Raw genomic sequence first — 8,910 nt, 5'->3', positions numbered from 1 at the left:
TTTCTTTGTTTCCAAGCAATGTGCAGATAACTATCTATATCCGAATACTTAGAAGTTTTTCGATTATACGGATATGGATAGCAAACTTAACATTGCTTGAAAACAAAGAAATATTGATTTCATTTTGATTTTTTGTTTTTTAACGCCACATTTACATAAGCACTGATTTGGGGCTATTTCGTGGCGGCGAAGTTTTTATTGGTGGACTGGAAGCCGGAGTACCAGGAGAAAAAACATCTACCTTCGATAGGAAAACTGACAATCATAGTCAATTAAGATTGTAGTATAGAGTGTACACTGACGAGCGGGATTCGAACTCACATCCTCCGTGTTGAATGAGGGTCGTAATTGGGATACCTTCATGACAAATGCCGTGTAACGGTAAAAGTTTTTGCCAAATGACGTTATCGGTAATTTTTGTCCAATTTAGTTAGACAATGGACGTTAATGTATTCATTCGAACATCAATACTTCAATTTGTGCAGTCTTAATCTTTTTATGTTGATTTCAAACATAGAGATGTAAAAGTAACACTTATAAGGTATCAATAATTAGTCAGACTTTAATTGCTTCTTTAAAGAATTGCTTATTGTAAATCATTCATATATTTTTCGATGATGTACAATGTTTGACATCTTTATTTATATATAAAAGCAGTGGCGGGTCTAGAAATTTTGAATTTCATAAGAGAGAGCACACTGACTGCATAAGAGAGGGCCGATCCAGTCATGCTTCAGCTAGTGATTCAGTTTTCAATCAACCAAAATTTTCTCAAAATTAAAATCCGCACTTGAAAACAGCATTGATATGAAAATGTATAATCGAAAATAACTGACCAATTGACATTTTTCCTTGGTCAAATTGCTATCCGTTGATACGTAATTATTGTCTACGAAAAAGAGACCCATTCCTGCGGTACGTCTTAGTATTCCTTTATATAAAAGAAAAAATCCTGCCACGGTATGAAGCTGTCAGAATAGAAGTCTAGTGCTAAAGATTCAAAGTTTAATGTAAATATAGCGCGGGAGATGCAAATTGTCGAGTCATGTGCTAACGATTTCTAACAACGGTTGAACAAGTGCTGTAGATTAAGTGTAGAGCTGATGTAAACCCCAGCGCTTCATGTAAAGTATAGCGATGTAAATATAATAAAAAGCTAGCAAGGGAGATATCAATATAAGCACTGTAGAATCAAATTCTAGCCCTGGAGATGTCAATTACAACATTTTTGACTTTATATATAGCTTCTGTGCTGAACTTTGCATCTCAAACGCTAGACTGTGACTCTTAATCTTCAGCACTAGACCTCTAATCTATATTTTTTTTTTAAAAACCAGCTATTTAGAATCTGCAGTACAACCAAAAGTCTTCTTTACAAGTTGATGTCATAACTACAGACAAAGTTAAAATGGCTGTTGTAATGTCGAACAATATACGGCAAGTTTATGAATGTTGACGGTTGTATGTGTTTGACACTTAGCTATAGTTTAAAGATTGATTCAACATGCAGAAGATCTCAACATGACAAATTAAGGATGCAGTTCTTTCTAACCTTAATTTTGTAAACGTTGAGTGTCGGTTGTTGTCGTTTGCTAAACGCTACAAAAGTAGAAACAAATACATTGTTTGATTATTTTTAATTGACCATATTTGAACTTTCAATAATACATGCACATATGTATGGCACGCCTGAACCACTTTTATTAATTAATCTTAGATTATCTCAGATAAATTAGGTTTATCTGAGATAATCCCGGTTTATCTCAGATAAACTAAGATTATCTCAGCTTAATTCAAATTCGAAAAAATCCTAGTTTATCTCAGATAATAAAGAAAATTTATTATCTGGAGAAAATCCCGGTTTATTTGAAAATATTAAGAAAAGCTAGGTTTATCTGAAAGATTTTCAGATAATCCTAATTTATCTCCAGATAATTGATTATCTGAATTTCAGATAATTCATTATCTCATTTTCCAGATAATTTAGTTTTAAATATACCATAGAACAATGTAACGAGTGTTCTGATTGGACGAGAATCGTTTGCCAGATTATATTTTAAAAATACCGTCAGATAACTCATTATCTCATTTTCCAGATAATTAAGGTTTATTACGGATTCTAAATATACCAAAGAACAATGTAAAGAGTGTTATAATTGGACGACAATCGTTTGCAAGATTTTATATGAAAAATAGTTTTTATAACGTCCTTTTTTAGAGGAGGGGTGACATTCTGAACACGGCACGCAATTAACAAACTACTCACGGTGTGCATGGACATCACCGTTATTGACACCTGGACAAGCGAAATTTGTTGAATAAATTAAAAAAAAAACCAGTGAAATACAGAAGGGCTGATAAGATACAATATACATCATATACTTTAATTATCTATAAAAGTGGTTCAGGCGTGCCATACATATGCATGTTGTAGGTAAATATTAAGGCAGCAACCATTTGATTGTCTTAGGGGCTATGGATTTTTTTTCGGACAAACTATTTTTTTCTTTCAATTTTAGCATTACATATAGTGGCAGCTGAGGTTGAAACAAACAAATTTTTTTTCTCAGGGTCAAAAACAAATTATTTTTTTTCCTCCTAAAACTGGAAACAAACTTTTTTTCCAAATAATCCATAGCCCCCTCTAGAAAATCAAGTGGTTGCTGCTTAAACAGACTTATTTCGTGGTTATAATTAAATGCGGTTCCTTCGCCCAACGTACCTTATGATCTCAAGACTTTACACCTTTGATATGTATGACAGTTTGTTGCCTATAACTAAGGCTATTGCTATCAGTGTGGCGGGATTTTTTGCTTATACTGTTAAAAGCATACGAGTCCTTTTTCAAAAGTCTCTCAACTATTGCCTTGTTTTCGCAAGTTATTCTTCTAGATATATTGTTACGTTTATACCCTATGCATGATAGGCATTTTAGGCTGAGTATTTAACTGCATTGTTTTTCGTTTTGCAGATTGTGCCAATGTGTCCTTATAATTTTACTCAAATCATAAGGATGAAGTTAGAAACAAATGTAGCATTTGTATTAACAAACGATGAACGACAAACTGTAGACGCATTTTTAGCGAGTGCATAGTTTGTCAAAGTTTATATAAGCTTTGCAAACGTATTTTAGAAACAAATAATCATAACATGTGCGCGCTTAGCCGTTTGCATAGTTTATGTTAGAAAGAAATGCATGCACTTTTTATAACATATTCAGCTTAATGAACTTATATTCGTAAAGAAAAAGAACAAACTGTAATTTTATGTTGATAATGAGGTTTTAGAAAAATACCAATTGGAGTACATTTTTTTTCTTACACAAACGATGCAAACGGGTAAGCGCGCACATATTTTGATTATTTCTTTCAAACATACGTTTGCAAAGTTTACACAAACTTTGACAAACTATGCAATCGCTAAAGATGCGTCTACATTTTGTCGTTCGTCGTTTGTTAGTACACACGCTACATTTGTTTCTAACTTGAACTTGATTAAACGGTCCGTGTAACACTTATCAATTCAAAGTTTTAAAAAGTTTTGAAATTTTAGATTTTTGGAATTTTGATCAAAGTTTTAAAATATCAAAATTTCAAATTGTGTTAAAGTTTTGAAATTTTGAAATTTTGAAATTTTAACCAAATTATTAAAATATCAAAGTTCTAAATATCGTTAATAAATTTGATAGTTTAGAAATTTGATCAAACTTTTAAAATACTAAACCTAACGTGCAATTTTGATTATTTCACTTTTTGAAAGTTTGATTTTTTAAATGTTTGCTTAAAATATCAAAACAGAAAAGGGGCAATAAGAGGGATACCTGTAAAAAGCGAAACGAAATAAAAGCTGAACGAAACGAAACAATATGAATTAAAAACATACTGATACTTAAAAGTTTATGTATGAAATAAAACGGACATTTGTAAGCGGTGAAAAATTGGATGACAAAATTAATATTTCTTAAAAGAAGATAATCTATTTAAAAAACAGACGTACGGCTCTGATATTGACCATTTTACCTGCTGGTTTTATGATACTGAATGATGGTGTCCTAATTAAGGTTGTGCTAGTCCACAGTGTGGGAGGTTTTTTATATAATCTTATTTACGCTGAAATTAAGACGGTACTAAGATCCAATATCAGCAAATTGGAACCAAGATACTGTTACAAGGTATCTACAAAAACTCATCATAGATGGATACCAGAATATAAATTCTGCCGGTTTTTGCGCCAGACGCGCGTTTCGTCTACAAAAGACTTATCATTGACACTCGAACCAAATGAAGTTAAAAAGGCAAATAAAGTCAAATAAAATTGAAAAGGTCAAATAAAGTAAACTTTTAAATCCAAAGAATAGCTCTGGTTTTGTAAAAGTTGAAACCTTCCATATCATATATAAACGTATACCATAAACATTATTTTCACGAGCATTCATATTTATGTAATAGTTACCGCTGTACTACATTAAGCACCCAACTTGCATTCATGTTTATGTAATAGTTGTCGCTGTACTACATTAAGCACCCATCTATCCAGTTGTAGGTGCCGGCATTTTGAAAGTTGAAAATTGTGTTCAAAAGTTTCTATCAGCGAAAAATGGTAATCTTCTGGGGAACCAATATTTAGATAGTCCCTGTTTTTTTACTTGATATTACCACTAGGGGCTTCGATGGTAATGGTACATTAAAATATTCTGATCCCTAATTTGATGATATAATATTCTGTGCCAGCAGAGAACAAAAGAAAAATTATCCATGCCTTTTAGTGTTAAATTTTGAACCAGACAAGTTGATTAATAGCGATGAAAAACTTAATAAAATTGTTAGTGCTTCGACAAAACAACCTCACCCCACTTTAAAAGTTAAACGTTTGGACTGGTTATCATACACGTAGCTCCATTAGAGGTTCTAAATCAACCACTGTTTTATAATAGTAAACAAAAGGAAAAGATTTTTTTTTGTAATAAAGGATATTATTGTCCCGTATTTGCATTTTGTTATTTGGGTATTTTTAAGTTATCGTACGACAATCGACTTTGAGCAAACTAAAAGTACACATGTACATCCAGTCAGAATGGGGCGTGCAAAGAGAAGCCACACTGTCAGCTGCATGATGGATTTTTTTCCATTTTTGGCCGTACACTTATGTTGCTCTCGAAAAAACAGTGCAATGTAAAACGCTGAATTTTTAGTAAAGAATTCACCTACAGAACGCTGAAACTGAAATTTGAAATTCAAGAAAAATAAGAACGAAACAATTAAAGAGGTGTTTGACCAATGTGAAGTTAATACATATTTAAATCCATCTATAAGAGAAACTTTGTCCTCGGAAGTTGAATCTTACGTTTCTTCGTAATTTGTATGTTAACAACCTATTTAAAAATTATCGATTTTTGTTGTTGCCAGTGAGAAATATTTCATGAATGTTCCGGAACAAATTAGCAATAAATGCAACAGGGAGAGAGTGTGCATAATGAAGACATATAAAACCTTTCAATTAGTTTATAAGTTGAGGTCTGAAGCTGGCGTATGATAGTAACTGCTAGCCTTATATAGTAGTCCTTTGTTATTTTATTATCATTGTCATGCTGATTAGTTTCTTAGTTTGTTTCCTATTTTGACATAGGACTTGTATTTCCTATTAAAGTGCGTTTTACTGTTCGTATTACTGTGTGTTTTTCATTCTTTATTGGCTAGAGGTATAGGGGGAGGGTTGTGATCTCACGAAGCATGTTAAACCCCGCCGCATCTGTGCGCCTGTCCCAATCCAGGAGCCTCTGTCCTTCTAAGTCTTGTATGATTTTGATTTTAGTTCATTGTTATATATTTCGGAGTTTAGTATTACGTCTATAATCACTGAACCAGTACATTTTTTGTCTAGGGGCAAGCTGAAACACACCTAGCACAACTTTCATTGCAACGCTATATATTAAGTATTCCTTCCGTATCATTTATTGGAACTGAAATAAATCATAAAAGACAATATATTATCATCATGGCTTTTGCAATCGATAAACAAGAAAGGAAAACGTTTTAAGTTGTATACGACCGAAGCGCTTTTTCTGTATCTACCTTCATCAGGAACGTCAAAAAGGCGAATAATACTATATGGTTTACTTCGAGTTGGTCATTTTTCACTGATACTTTTGAATGTTTGGCACTGGGAACACAAAATAGCTTTGAATTATTTATCTCAAACGCTTAACCTTATATAAGAGATTTAAATCAACGTAGTTGATTCCGGTTTAAATAGGTTTAATTATATTTTTTTTTTGATAGATGCACAACCTTAAAATTTCAGGATACTGTTATCCCATGTGATGTCTAATATGTTTCATAAAAAAAACCGACTTCTTCCTTTCATTATTTATTTTGTTATTAAGAATGATTTGATATATTTCATGCTATTAATTTATAACTAAGAATAGTTCTTATCAGAGCCGTGTTTACATCAGTGATTACAGGTACCCCTCTTGTCGCCCCTTTATACTTTTGATATTTTAAGCAAACACTTAAAAAATTAAACTTTCAAAAAGTGAAATAATCAAAGTTGCGAGTAAGGTTTAGTATTTTAAAAGTTTGATCAAGTTTCTAAAATATCAAATTTATAAACGATATTTAGAACTTTGATATTTTAATAATTTGGTTAAAATTTCAAAATTTCAAAACTTAAACACAATTTGAAATTTTGATATTTTAAAACTTTGATCAAAATTCCAAAAATCTAAAATTTCAAAACTTTTTAAAACTTTGAATTGATAAGTGTTACACGGACCTTAAACGATATATTTGTTCTACGTTGTGTTTACCAACAACATGTGCATGCATAATTTAAAGTTCAAACAGGGACAGTAAAGACTTATTAAACTGTTAAACGTTGTATTTGTTTCTACTTTCGGTCTAGCGTGTAGAAAACAACAACAAACGCCACACGTTTACAAAATTTTGGTTATAAAGAAATGCAGCCCAAATTTGCTGTCTATACGTTAGCTTTATCGATGTTCTCACTGTCACTTTGTCAATAACTGACTGTTCTGACCACATTTACATGATAGAGAAAAGTCATGCCGATGCCATTTTAAATTATATTGGTCTGTGTTATATACACGAGACAAACCCTAATTCAATTATCTATGGCATGACATTCTCTTAATTTACAAATTTTTTTTATTGATTTTCAGTAAATTGACGAAAAGTCGACCTGCCCTGTGTTTACACATATTTTGAACCACTCAACAGGAAGTGCCAGAACACTTTTTTCCGTCTCAACCATTTGGTTGGGATTAGATGGTTTACCAGGCGTGGATAAGTGTGTTACTAAAAGTATACTTATGGTTTTGTTGGCATATTTCAACTTCTAGAATATTGAACTTCACATGACTAAACCAATAGCATAAAATGTAGGCAATCTGGGATGATCCTATATTCCCTGCAAGTAGGTTGGTGTAGCTCCCATGCATGTTGGCATAAGTGACCAGATATAGGAAGATGTGGTGTGAGTGCCAATGAGACAACTCTCCATCCAAATAACAATTTTAAAAAAGTAAACCATTATAGGTCAATGTACGGCCTTCAACACGGAGCCTTGGCTCACACCGAACAACAAGCTAAAAAGGGCCCCAAAATTACTAGTGTAAAACCATTCAAACGGGAAAACCAACGGTCTAATCTATATAAAAAACGAGAAAAGAGAAACACGTTTAAATAACATAAACAAACGACAACTATACTGTACATCAGATTACTGACTTAGGACAGGTGCAAACATATAACTTCGAGAGCCATGCGAATATAGATGCGTTCATGTCACCAACGAGTTTACTTTTGTAAGAATCAAAGATGAAAACGAAGATGCGGTATGATTGTCAATGAGACAATACATCAAAAGAGACAAAATGACACTGAAAATAACAAATATAGGTCACAGTACGGCCTTCGCCGATTAGCAAAGATCATACCGCACATTCAGCTGCTATAAAAGGCCCGTGGCAAAATGACAAATGCAAAACAATTCAAACGAGAAAACTAACAGCCTGGTCAGTTTTGTATAACACATTGAACGAAAAATAAATATACAACACAGCATTAAACGACAACCACTGAATTACAGGTTCCGGACTTGGGGCAGGCACATACATAATGTGGCAGTAAAACATGTTAGCGAACGCCCAATCCTCCCCTAATCTGGGACAGTGGTGTAACAATACAACATAAGAACGAACTATAAAAAATCAGTTGAAAAAAGCTTAACTCAGCAGATGGATACAAATACTATTCTGGTATGATGTTCGGCTGTGAGCCCATACTCCTCTTTTGATTTCCCTATATATTTGAATTTTGAATTTCCTTTTCCGTATATGGGTCAGATGTAACCGGATTTTAACATTTCAATCATATTTTGGCGTGTTTTGCAAAGTTCTAAATAAGAGTTGTCATATTCATAATATTAATATTTTGCAAATACTTTTCTTTAGTTTGCATGAGGGTATACTATTCCTTTTCGCCATCATTTTCTTAATAAGTTGTAATATTTTTATTTATTTTTTAATTTTCGGTTTCTATTTTTAATCTATAAAAAATATAATTTATATTGTTGTGGGTTTTCCATATTCTGTTGGTAGAGTTATTTTCTAGAAATTGCTTGCTCTATTCTTTGTTAATTTCTTAGAAGTTTCTTTGCTGTTTTCAATTCAGTGTGTGGTGGATGGTTTTGTTACGGTTCCTGATTTTTTTCAATGAGAATATAGTAATTTACATAATTTCAGATGTTTTCGAACAGATGGCGTCAGAGACAGATTAAGGGGGAAGGGGGCCAGGCCCACCCTTTTCTGGAAAAATTATGATTGGTTATATAGGGATCGAATCACTGAAGCGTGACGGGAGCGGGCCCCTCTTCAGCGGTCAGTGGGCT

Source organism: Mytilus trossulus, chromosome 11 (assembly GCF_036588685.1).
Source record: "Mytilus trossulus isolate FHL-02 chromosome 11, PNRI_Mtr1.1.1.hap1, whole genome shotgun sequence".
NCBI classification, from domain to species: domain Eukaryota; kingdom Metazoa; phylum Mollusca; class Bivalvia; order Mytilida; family Mytilidae; genus Mytilus; species Mytilus trossulus.
This window is presented reverse-complemented; position numbering follows the sequence as displayed.